This window comes from Trachemys scripta, chromosome 4, assembly GCF_013100865.1.
Source record: "Trachemys scripta elegans isolate TJP31775 chromosome 4, CAS_Tse_1.0, whole genome shotgun sequence".
In the NCBI taxonomy this organism is placed as follows: Eukaryota; Metazoa; Chordata; order Testudines; family Emydidae; genus Trachemys; species Trachemys scripta.
Window position 1 is genome coordinate 96,357,899 of NC_048301.1, and position 11,672 is coordinate 96,369,570.

At 42.1% G+C, this 11,672-nt stretch overlaps 1 long non-coding RNA gene across 1 annotated transcript; it reads left to right on the plus strand.

The window, feature by feature from the left end:
* The first annotated feature begins 827 nt into the window (after positions 1 to 827).
* LOC117876068 lies at positions 828 to 6,413 on the plus strand. Its single transcript, XR_004645416.1, has 3 exons — positions 828 to 1,056; positions 4,458 to 4,581; positions 6,270 to 6,413. It is a non-coding gene; the product is annotated as an uncharacterized LOC117876068 (long non-coding RNA).
* The last annotated feature ends 5,259 nt before the right edge of the window (positions 6,414 to 11,672 follow it).

Here is an 11,672-nt window from a genome sequence, read left to right on the forward strand (position 1 = left end):
CTCTCTCTCTCTCTCTCTCTCTCTCTCTCTCTCTAAAAATAGATAAAGAAAAGTAATGGGTGTAGGACTTTCTGATAGCTGTGTTTTATATTTAGTATCCAACAAAACTTCAAGCCACAAAGGTATCTTTTTGAATTGCTGTTCTGATTGACGACATACCTGCCTAGAGCACAGCTACTAAACTAATTGATTCTCCTCCCCCTCGACAGCTAAATAGACCCAAAGAAAATAACATGCCTTGTTCCTATTTGCATGGATCATGTGAAAATGATTTTAAATTATGACAAAAATTAATTGTCATTACTTTAATGAACAATATATATTATTTTGGAACTATCACGCTGTTTAATTTAGCAGCTCTGATAAAGAATATTCTGGATGTGGCTTCACATCTGGAAACATGGAACTGTGCTAATGATTGTTTTTAATAGAGAAGTTTGAAGACCAGACTTAATTCTTGCTGCCAAAAACATTTAAATCAGTGAAATAACATTTGGAATAGGTCTGGAATATTAACTCTGCTACACAAGTAATCTAACTTCTAAAAACTGGATGGTATGTGATGTTTGTTTGAAATTTTCCTGGATGTGTATAATAGTTCAATCATCTCTTGTGAAACATCTGTCAAAAAGAAATTCCCTGGAATGAGAGATAAAGTCATGGAGGACTCACTAATTAGTTAAATATCAGAGTCACAAATAGCAGAACTTGAGGCACTGTAAAATTCTCAGAATTTTTAGTAAACCTATTGGGAATAGGGTCAGAGCATGAAATCACAACTCTGTTTAAAAGTCTTTGTGCATATAATCCCTGTGACGAGATACAGAAGCTGTATTTGATTTCTAGGAAGCAGAGTTAATGCTTGGCTCTGATCTGACACAGGTGTTGTAAAGTGGAATTATAAGGCAGGATTGGGGCCTAGATGCCTAATCAGGTACTCTAACGAAGCCCAGGAGAATTTATGCAAACTTGGTAGTCAGAGGAGAGAGAGAGAGGCCTTTGGAGGAGGCATAGTATCCAGTGCCCAGATGCTAGCAGGCAGAAGTATGACTCCAGGTAGGTTTTTTCTGATTGTGAATACTATATGTTTGAGGAGGAACAATTTCTTTCAACTTGGACACAAGGCTTGATGGGGGGGAATCTCACTTTTACAAGTTAACTTTCTCTACCAATTTGCAATCCAATTTAGAACATACCAAAGAAAAAAGGATGGAGGGGAACGTATTGTACACAGAATTCATTTCTTTTCAATACAGAGAATATAATTCCCCACCACCACACAATTTTTCTCTGAATATCTGGTCAAAAAACTCTTCTCTTCCTTTTGGTATGGTTGCCAAAACATACAAAACCTGGCAAGATACTAAATATTGGTCAGTCTTTTAAACCATATCCTTCCTGGGGCTATTTTCTTTTCTGGAGTTGACCCTTTGTACAAAGTATCACCTATGGAATTTTCTGTATTTTTAAATATGAATATTATTGCTCCTTTAGTCAAGAAATAACAAAAGCTGAAGCAATAGATATGATAGGATAGCCAAGTACCAAGTCAGTTTCTTTCTTTTGTTCAGTTGAGCTCTGTTGTGTGCTGTCTAACAAACCTGATTTGTGCTCCCTGAAAATGGTATTTGAACAGAAGAAATCCATTGTACTATGTATCTTATCAGAACAGAATGGATAAAGGTATCCATATAAACTGCTCTTATGGAAAGAAGGATCTTTAGCACTTTGTTTTTAAGGACAAAAACATAAAAATAGGGTAGCCATTTTGTAGACTTTTTTTATGTAGTTTTTTAGCAAAATGCAACAATCCAAGTAAGAGAAACAGCAGACACCATAGGAAATGTATCTCACAACATTAAATTAATACACGAATAGTGAAAATCTATAGTTCAGTAGTTGTCAAACTTTTGTAAAGATGACCCCTTTCAATAACAAGCATCTCAGTATGACACCCCCATCCCCTTAATATAGTTTAATTTATAACACTATTATAAATGCTGGAGGTAAAGCAGGGTTTGGGGTAGAGGCTGATAGGTCTTGATTTCTCTTCCCTCCCCCCCCTCCCCCTGTAATAACCTCATGACCCTCTCAGGGGTCCTGACCCCCAGTTGGAGAATGACTGCTATAGTTAAAGTAGAAACAATCTTCTTCATTCTCAATGTAGTAAGATTTAAACATTGTAATCTATAAGGTCATTCATGTTGAGTATATACAAGGAAAAATTGCTCTTTTTCCCCCCCCCTTCCATGAACATTAAACAGTATTTAAAAATAAATAACTTTTTGTCCACAGCTGTTTCTACTTGAAACCAGTATCTCCAGCCTCCACTCTATTAAACTCTAATAAAATAACTGGCTCTGGAAACCACTACTTGGTGCTCCAAAACTATGTCAGCTACAATAACATGATGTATTCCAATGGGCTAGCAGATGCAGAAAACAATGAGCGGGGAAAAAATGAAAAGGTAGGACATAAATGGGGATGGGAAATGCTGAAAAGGGGAAAGGAAGGCTTTATAATGCCACTCTCCTAAGACCTTAATATTAATAATACCCAAACTCCAGCACTCTACCCGTAGCTTTTAAAGCACTTAAAATAGCATCACTACTTGGTAGATGAGCAAGCTGAGACACAGCTAAGTGAAGTGACTTACCCCAAGTTCACTTAACAGATCAGTGGCAGAACTAGGATTAGTACTCAACTCTTCTCAGTCCCAGTCTAGTGCCTTACCTGATGGGCTATGCTGCCTTGCTCTTAAGGAAAACTGATAACAACCAGTTGAGAAGTAAAGTCCTGTCATGGTTCTACAACTGTTAGAAGATGGGGAATATTGTGTATGTGTGTGTGTATTCTCATTGAGAAAAGAGGTTGATGTACTAATTCCCAGGGCAGACTTATAATGACTTCTAAATATAGTAACAATCTGGAAGAGGAATAAATAGTGAGTTGGCTGAGAACATACAACTCTTATTTAAGGAAGACAAGACTAGGGAGACCAATGTGAGGAACTCCAGAAAGACCTTTCCAAATTGCCTAATTGGGTATAGTAAGCACAAGTCAGGACTAACTTAGGTAACCTATATACAGCAAGTTAATTGCTGTAACCACTGGGTGGAGGGTAGAAGTGGAAATCTGGATGCTATTGTGGACAGTTCTATTTAGTCATCTTACTGCACCAGTAGTCAAACCAGACTGTCTCCTTTCATCTGATGGGACTTTAATGCCAATCACCTGCTTTCATCATCCTAAATCTTCCCCAAATGCTGTTAGTAGGGAACATCAATTTATCTTCTAAAGGAGCTAGATAAACCATACAACTGTGGTTTTTGAAACAGCTTCACTTTACTCTGAACAATCAGGTTCCTCTTTACACCACTTTCATTTAATTTTCCACTTGAGAACTGCTGTTTCATGAGTCAATAAAGTCAATGTAAATCAATAAAGTATATAGTATGTGTAATGTACTGTGAGCCTAACTAATCCCTGGTGTAACTCTAGTGAAGTCAGTAGTTACACAAGGGATGAATCTGGCCCTGTGTGTTCAGAGCTTAAATGGAGAAGAATATGGTCTGTCTTACCCTCCTATATAGGGGTGGGTGGGTGTGTGTAAAATATATATAAATAATTAGTATGTAGTAGGAGAGGACCAAAGGGAAGACAACTTCCCACTGTTAAATGTGTAGAGATGAGCTAAGGAGTCTGTTTGGATCTGGATTAGGTTTAAGGTTCGAGTTCAGGTACCTTATTCAAAAAAGCCAGTGCATAGATTCAAATATGTCAGTAACACAATTTTATGAGCAGCTCTTCAGAGACATCAGCCCAATTAATTGAAATCTTGCAAGGTCAGTTAAGTTGCATTTTAGTTGGATCTGGAAAATTAGGCTCCTTCCAGTTTTGACTTCAATCTGCAACCAACTCTAATTCCGGAACCCAATAGGTACTCAAATGTGAAACAAACAACACATGCCTAATCCCAAAATGTGAGGTTCCTGTGAAGGCCCATCTGGTCTAAAATCTAAGCCTCATAAAACCTGAATTTTATAACATTTTCAACAAAACATTTGCATTAACCACAATAACTCTACTAGTGTGCCATGCAATTAGTACAGCTCCTTGGATTAAAATAAATAAAGGGGGAGACATTTTGCAGCCAATTCTGTTTTCTCTGTACAATTTAGGCAAGGCAAAGGGAACAGAAACTAGACACAGTTCCCCAGCAAGAGATTCCCTCACTGTAAGGCAAGCCACAGTAGGCATATATAGCTAGGGCCTTCCTCACCCTCTTACCCCAATTTGCAGCCCCAGAATTGGAATGTGTTATGGGTGGAGAAGTGTGCTGTGCTCCTGCAAGCTGCAGCTGGTGGATAGTTTTTGGGGACTGTTGCCAGCTGGCAAAGCCTAGCTGGCTCAGAACTGGTCAGAGAATCAGGTAACTATAACCATCTCCCTTTCAGGTCCTCCCTCTCCCCTGCTGAATGGAAACAGCCCAGGAGAGAATGTGGGCCAACAATTCATAGAACTTAAAATACACACCTATGGTCCTTTATTACAGTTGTTAAAAACTTCAATTCATGAAAGGTAAGAAAACAGTCTTCTCATTTGAGTAAATGTCATGCTGCTGAAATAAACCAGGTTACCAACATTGAGAAATGAAGTATTTTTAATTTGCAGAACAAATACAGTGCAAACTTCCCCACCAATGTACCCCTAAACCACTTGGATTGAAAGAGCTCAGGAAAATACACTTCTATAATAATAATACCTAGCTCTTTTTCATCAGGAGATCTCCAGGTGCTTTACAAAGGAGATCAGTATGATTATTAGTTTTTTATATTTATCATAGTATATTAGCATCCCAGATGTGGACCAAGACCCCACTGTGCTAGGCTCTAAACAAATACAGAACAAGAAGATGGTACCTGCCCCAAACAGCTTACTATCTAAGTATAAGACAAGTGGAACCAATGAGACAATATTTTTGTTTTAGGAAAGGCTGTATCTTAGAGATGTTATGCAGAAAGAATCTGCAAGACTTAGATCTTGGTTGGATGTGACCATGTGAGGACCTGGAGAGAGGTCCAAATTGAAGATTATGGTTAAGGTTATGGGCCTTATAGGGACATGTAGAATGGTAGTGTTGTCCACGAGGATTGAGAAAGGAGGTAGTGAGGATGGTTTTGTGGGGTTTAGATTAAGAGTTCTATTTTAGCCATGTTGAGCTTGAGTTGATGGCCAGACGGCCACAAGAAGATGCCAGAGAGACAAATTGAGGGTAGGTCTATATGCAGTGCTCCAAAAGGGAGGGTTCAGCACAAAACCCATTCTGCTTTAGCAAGGGCACACTCAGTAGAATTAAAATGCAACCCATTTAAAACTGATAAAAGGAAATATTTTATACAATGCATAATATGTGGAACTCACTGAAACATAGTGTGGGGCCAAAGGCTTAATGGGTCTCAAATAGATTTATTTTTTTAGATGGAAAATAACATTTACCATTTCATTAGGGATTATGCAAACTGATGAGGGATATACACCCACGTGCATGTACTCTTGTGCTTTAGGGCATAAGTCAAGCATTAACTAACTGAAGGGGGGGGGCGGAAAAGCTTCTGTAGGCAGGTACTGTGTAATTTTAAAATCACATCTTCTTTTAAATAAACTTGTCCTGGCCATTGCCAGAAACAGGATACTGAACTAAATTGCCCCAGTATAGAAATTTCTCTGATCATAAATATTATAAAAATGCTGTCACTTTAACAAGATGGTGAATCTAAGCATTCTGTGGGGCCTGTATACCAATAGACAACATTTAATAAAGGGCCATCATTTTCCTCCCAAGAGCTCAAACTATACTGAGGACATGTGCACTATTTTAGCTTTTAAAAAGGATTTGAATATTTAAATATTTGTATTACTATAGTTGTGTTTTGGCTCAGAATATGCACAATTTTTAAATGGGATTGTTGAAACGAAGAGCACACTGGTAGGCTATTGGACTGTATAGACAAAACTGTGCATAAGATCTTGTGCAGTACTAATTAAAGCAGGGCTGGCTCAAGTTCTGCTACCATTAAGCAAACTAGCAAATGCTCACCCATAGCAGCCCACAGTCATCCACACAAACAGTTATTGCTGTAACATCAATACCCCTAATATTTGGTGGTCTAGTGATTGCCCATGTGGTAAAGCTGGGCCACAATTTATCATTAGCTAGTGAAATTATGAGGCGGTAATTTTTTTTGCCTTCTTTGGTCTCTTGTCAGGTTGTTGCACTTAGCCTAACAAGCATGGCAAGCTCCTGGGTAAACAATGACATTTTACGTTTTTTTGGTTCCACATTTCTACAAAGAACCCCACTAAAATCACACGCAATCCTGACTGTAAAATCCGAGGAATCCAGTGAGTATTTGTTGATAGGCCAGTGCATAAAAAGAGGGTGATTGGGGGGGGGGGGGGGAGGAGAGGAGGAATGCTGCCAATATATGTGATAGAGAATTAAGTGGGGTGCTGGGTAACAGCAGCAGGAAATCCAGATGCTGATCTAATTTATATAGAGCTTGATTTTCAGAAGCTGACTAGATAAAGCAAAACTCTGATGGCTCAGACACATCTGGGGTAGATGTGACACTTGAGAAGTGTAAAGAGTTCCAATTACTATATTGAAATGTTGTTTGCAGTGTTGTAGCCATGTTGGTTCCAGGACATAAGAGAGACAAGGTGGGTTTAGTCCACTTTTATTGGACCAACTTCTGTTTGTAAAGGTTGAAAGCTTGTCCCTTCTACTAAGTTATTCCTCAGGTCGGGAGAAGGTAACCAAAGTGTCTAAGCTATATATAAAGAAGGGACAGATTGTTAACCATAAGAGGTTCATGCATGCTGTAGGAGACCACTTAAAACAGTGATCACCAAATGGTCGATCGCGATCTCCGATGGTGCAGTGTGGCTGGCGCTAATGCAGACTCCCTACCTACCCCAGCCTCACACAGCTCCTGGAAGCGGCCAGCATGGCCCCAGGGCCAGGAGTCTCCCTCTGTATACTGTTCTTGCCTGCAAACATCCCCTCCTACAGCTCCCATTGGCCGGGAGAGCTGTGGGGGCGGTACTTGCAGAGAGGGGAGTGCGCAGAGCCACGTGCCCCCGTCACTCCGCAGGGGCATGTTGGCCCCTTCCGGGAGCAGTGTGGGGCCAGGATAGGCAGGGAGCCTGCCTTAGCTTCACTGCACCCGCTGCCCACTGGGAGCTGCCGGAGGTAAGTGCTGCCCAGCGGGATGCTGCACCCCATCCCTGAACCCCCTTCCACAGCCAGCACCCCAAACCACCTCCTGCACCCCAACCCTGAGCCCCCTCCTGGAGTCAGCACCCCATGCCCCCTTCTGCACCCTGAACCTCTTCCTGCACCCCGCGCCCCAACCCTGACCTCCCCCCTCCCAGAGCCTGTACCTCCTCCTGCACTCCAACACTGCCCCAGCCCAGAGTCCCCTTCTGCACCCTAACTCCATCCTAGAGCTTGCACCCCTCACCCCCTCCTTCACCTGAACCCACTGCCCCAGGCTCAGCGCAGATCCCCCTCCCACACAGCAAACCCCTTGGTCAGAGTCCAGAGCCCGCATCCTCTCCCGAACCCCTGTCCCAGTCTGGTGAAAATGAGTGAGGGTGGGGGAGAGAGCAGGGCGGAGCTTTGGGGAAGGGAGGGTAGATCCTGGGTTGCCCCTAGATTCAAAAAGTGATCTTGGGTGTAAAAAGGTTGGAGACCATGGACTTAAAATGAAGTGGGCAGTTAAGGGTTAGCAGGCAGTAGGGTGTGTTACAGATAGTAATGAACCATAAAACTGTTGGACACTATGAACTTACTGAGGCAACATTAAAGTTATGATTTTAAGTTCCCAGATTTGTCTTTTGAAGGTGTTGTGCAGATTTCCTTTGACGTCAGGGACTGAGTGATCAGCTATGGAGTGATTGCTTTGTGAAATGTGCTCATCTCTGGGTGATAGAATGTCTTCGTCATTTATCAGTTTTCTGTGTGAGTTCATTTGAGACCGGCATGATTGTCTCCCACATAGTTGTTGTGGCATTTGATGCATTGGATGAGGTACACCACATGTTGTGAGAGGAATGTAGGACTGAGGGATCTTGAAAGGTATGTGGGGGGAGGGGTGTATTTACTGGTTTTTCATCTGTTCTGAAAGGGTCTGGTCTGTGGGATGATGATGAGCTTGGTGAAGTTGGGGGGGAGGGGTTGTTTGAAGGTCAGAAGAGGGGGCTTGCAAGAAATTTTTGAATGTGCCAGACAAGCACAGATTTTTGGGACCATACATGTTAAATGGATTTTCTGGGGAGTGGGTAATTCCATAGTTGTGAGGTTTGAAGGACTGATAGTACAAGAGCCTTATGCTGTAGTAGCAGTGAGCTCTGGTAAAGTTTTCATTGTTTTCACTATAATGCTTTTACTTAAGGAAACACATTTCTTCTTGGAAAGAGTTGTGAGATAACTTGAAACTGCAGTGCTGGCAATATACTATCCATAGCCTTTGCAGAGAAAGCGAAGTACAGGCACTGGCCTTTCAGGCAAACTAACTTGCTGAAGATAGTGCAGGGAGTTGTGCAGCCTTAAAACCCTGGTCAGAAGGGAGTGAGATGGGTCTCTACCCAGGCTTCGTGACAGCTAGGAGCCAGAAACCTTTCAGCAGGTGCCCTTTGAGGGACCATGGAGGGGGAAATACAGATGCAGTTACCCTGAAACTCTGATAACATAAAAAGATATTCCTGAATGTTCAGTGATGGGTTGTAAACTTCCCTAATCTTGCAACTGTTCTATGCCAATCAATGGGGATGTACACTGACATTAGTGGGGTTCTGAATGAGTGTAAGGGTACACCCACATAGAGCATTTCTCAGCTTTCCTAATTAGTCACAATGTGCAGGTACTGAAATTGGATTTAGATTCTAGAGGACCAGACTGAGTTTTTACTTTCGGAGTTAGCAGTCCATGTTGAAAACCGTGTTCCTGATGTAGGGTGAAGAAAGGATGTTGAGGCTTCTTTAAACCTTTTTTCTTTCTTTACCAAAAAAAGGCAGTGGACCCCACCTTAAGGAACAATCCAGGTGCCAATGAACAGCAGCAGCAAGAGGAAAACCTGTCAGATGGCACAAAACATGGAACAAAGATTATAGATAATAACTATTTGTTAAAGAAGAAACTTATTCCATACCCACAGAGAGGCAACTGATGAGGAGAGGTATAGCTAGATCAGTCCTGGCTCTGGATTTTTCTGGACATTGAGTAGCTGGTGTTCAGTATAAATGACATTATGAAAAAAGATATTTTAAGGGGAGGAAAGAGGTGAGGATAAGGTAGTTTGGAGAAACCTTTATCATAAACTAGTCATCGGGACCACAGATGACCGGTCAAAGGGGGTACTGAAACTGATAACTGATTAAGGTATGGCTGATTGTCTGTCTGGAGCAAAGTGGGATAACATAGAAACCCCTTCAAGTAAGATATGTGCAGGATACTGTACCAGTGATTGGGCTATGCAGCTCTCAGATGTGAGTAATGGTGTGCCTTCCGTGTTGGTTGGTGGTACTATTAAGATGGGCAATATATGTGACACTGGTATTTCAAAGCCTAATTTGTCCTGCCAACATTTTTAGCAGTAGTAAAGAGGAAGAGAAACCAACTCTCCAGAGATACTCAGCACCTTGCAGGCTAACATTAATGGCCCACTTCTTCAAACACTTATGCTCCTGTATAGTTTCTTTCAAGTCAATGGGATTACTTACGTACGCAGCTACTTACATGCACGTTTGTAGTGTCAGGGCCTAAGAGAACAAGCACAACTTAAAAAGTAAGGATCATGCACCATGAGCTGTATTCTGTTAGTTTATTTAGCAATTGTAGTTCAATGTTCCTTTTTTTTTTTTATAATATAGAAGTAAATATTTTGTAGTGTAGTTTTTTTTTAAAAACTAATGAGGTTGATACAATGGTCTGCTAATCAACACCCACATAATTTGCTTACATAAATAAATAGTGGTTTCTACCCACTGCCCAACAAAGACTTATTAGAGAAAGTCAAATGATTGAGCTTCTACTTCACTTCCACTTTGGGATTCTGTAGCCTAGCACAGTGCTGGAATATTTGTGCTGCAAGCTCTGTAGAGGAATGTCCTGTAATCGAAAGCAAAACACAATCCCTCATTTCAATTTTGTTTTCCAAAATTCTGAATACTACTTACTTTTTTTTTTTTTTTTTTTTTTTTAAACGCCAAGAACACAAATTTTTGGATCTGTTCTGTACTACTGTTCAAAATCTTTTACTTGACTGAAGCCGGGTACATCTCTACCCCGATATAACGTGACCTGATATAACACTAATTCAGATATAACATGGTAAAGCAGTGCTCGGGGGGAGGAGGGGGCAGGGCTGTGCATTCCGGAGGATCAAAGCAAGTTCAATATAACGCGGTTTCACCTATAATGCAGTAAGATTTGTGGTTTTTGGTTTTGTTTTGTTTTGCTCCCAAGGACAGGGTTATATCGAGGTAGAGGTGTACCACCCTGAATAATTATGCATTAATATCTTAAGCCTGGATCTCACAATCGCCTCTGTGTGCACAGACCCTACATCCACATGGAACCCTGCTGATATTACTGGAGCTGTGGACAGGTGCAGAGGTCTGCCTGTGTGAACCCCATGCAGGCTCAAGGCCCAGGTTGTTGCTGTAAAGCTCCTTGGAGAGGCTCCTTTCGACAAAACACAAGGGGGGGGGGAAATATTCCTCTACCCCAAGTCATAAAGAAATCTTGAGCTTCCTCATTTAAAAAAAAAAAAAAAACAGTCCCTACGTGTTCATGCTACCCTCCTTCTGCCCATAGTGTACATCATGGGCGGTGGGTGAGCCCCCATGGAAGGAAGGGCCACCCCTTCCCCTGCAGCCAGAGAAGCCCTGGCCAAACCACCCCGACTCCTCAGCCATGGGCTTGCCCGAGCCACCCCTGGCTGCCAGCCAGCACGAGCCTGACACCCACCCCCGGCTGCCAACTGGCTGAGTCACCCCTGGCCACCGGCACGCCTGAGGGCTGACCTAAGTTGCTCCTGGCCCTTGGCCTGGGGCAGCTCGGGCCAGCCTGAGGGTAGCATGAACACCAACAGCCAATTGAATTACTGCGGTGGCTGTAGGTTGACCTAAATTAAAATCAACCTAATTTTGTAGTGTAGACAAGCCATAAGACAATTATAGCTTGCAGTTCCGTGTTTTGGTGGGGATGAGGCTTTTAATTTGTATTGAGTAAAATTTACCCCTGCACTGAGTGCCCACCTCGGCACTATGCATCATTTAAACCAGTCATAGGAAGGGCAGGAAGTCTCACGCAGCTGGTTGAAGTCCATGGGAGTGTGCGTATATACACTAGTTCAAATAATACTGCCACAGATGCAGCTATAGGTAGATTCCTAGGTCATGCAGGATCCCTAGAAGCTACAGAATAAATGCTAGACTGACTTTAACCTCCTAAAGAATCAGGATCTCTTCCTTTTTATCACAGCCCTGGATGGGTCATGCCAGAGGTTTCCTTAACACTAAACTTCCACAACCACCCACATTGATCCTGCCTGGTCCTCGGGCCTACTGGTGGCCTGGGGCAGCCACCAGTAGGCCCGAGGACC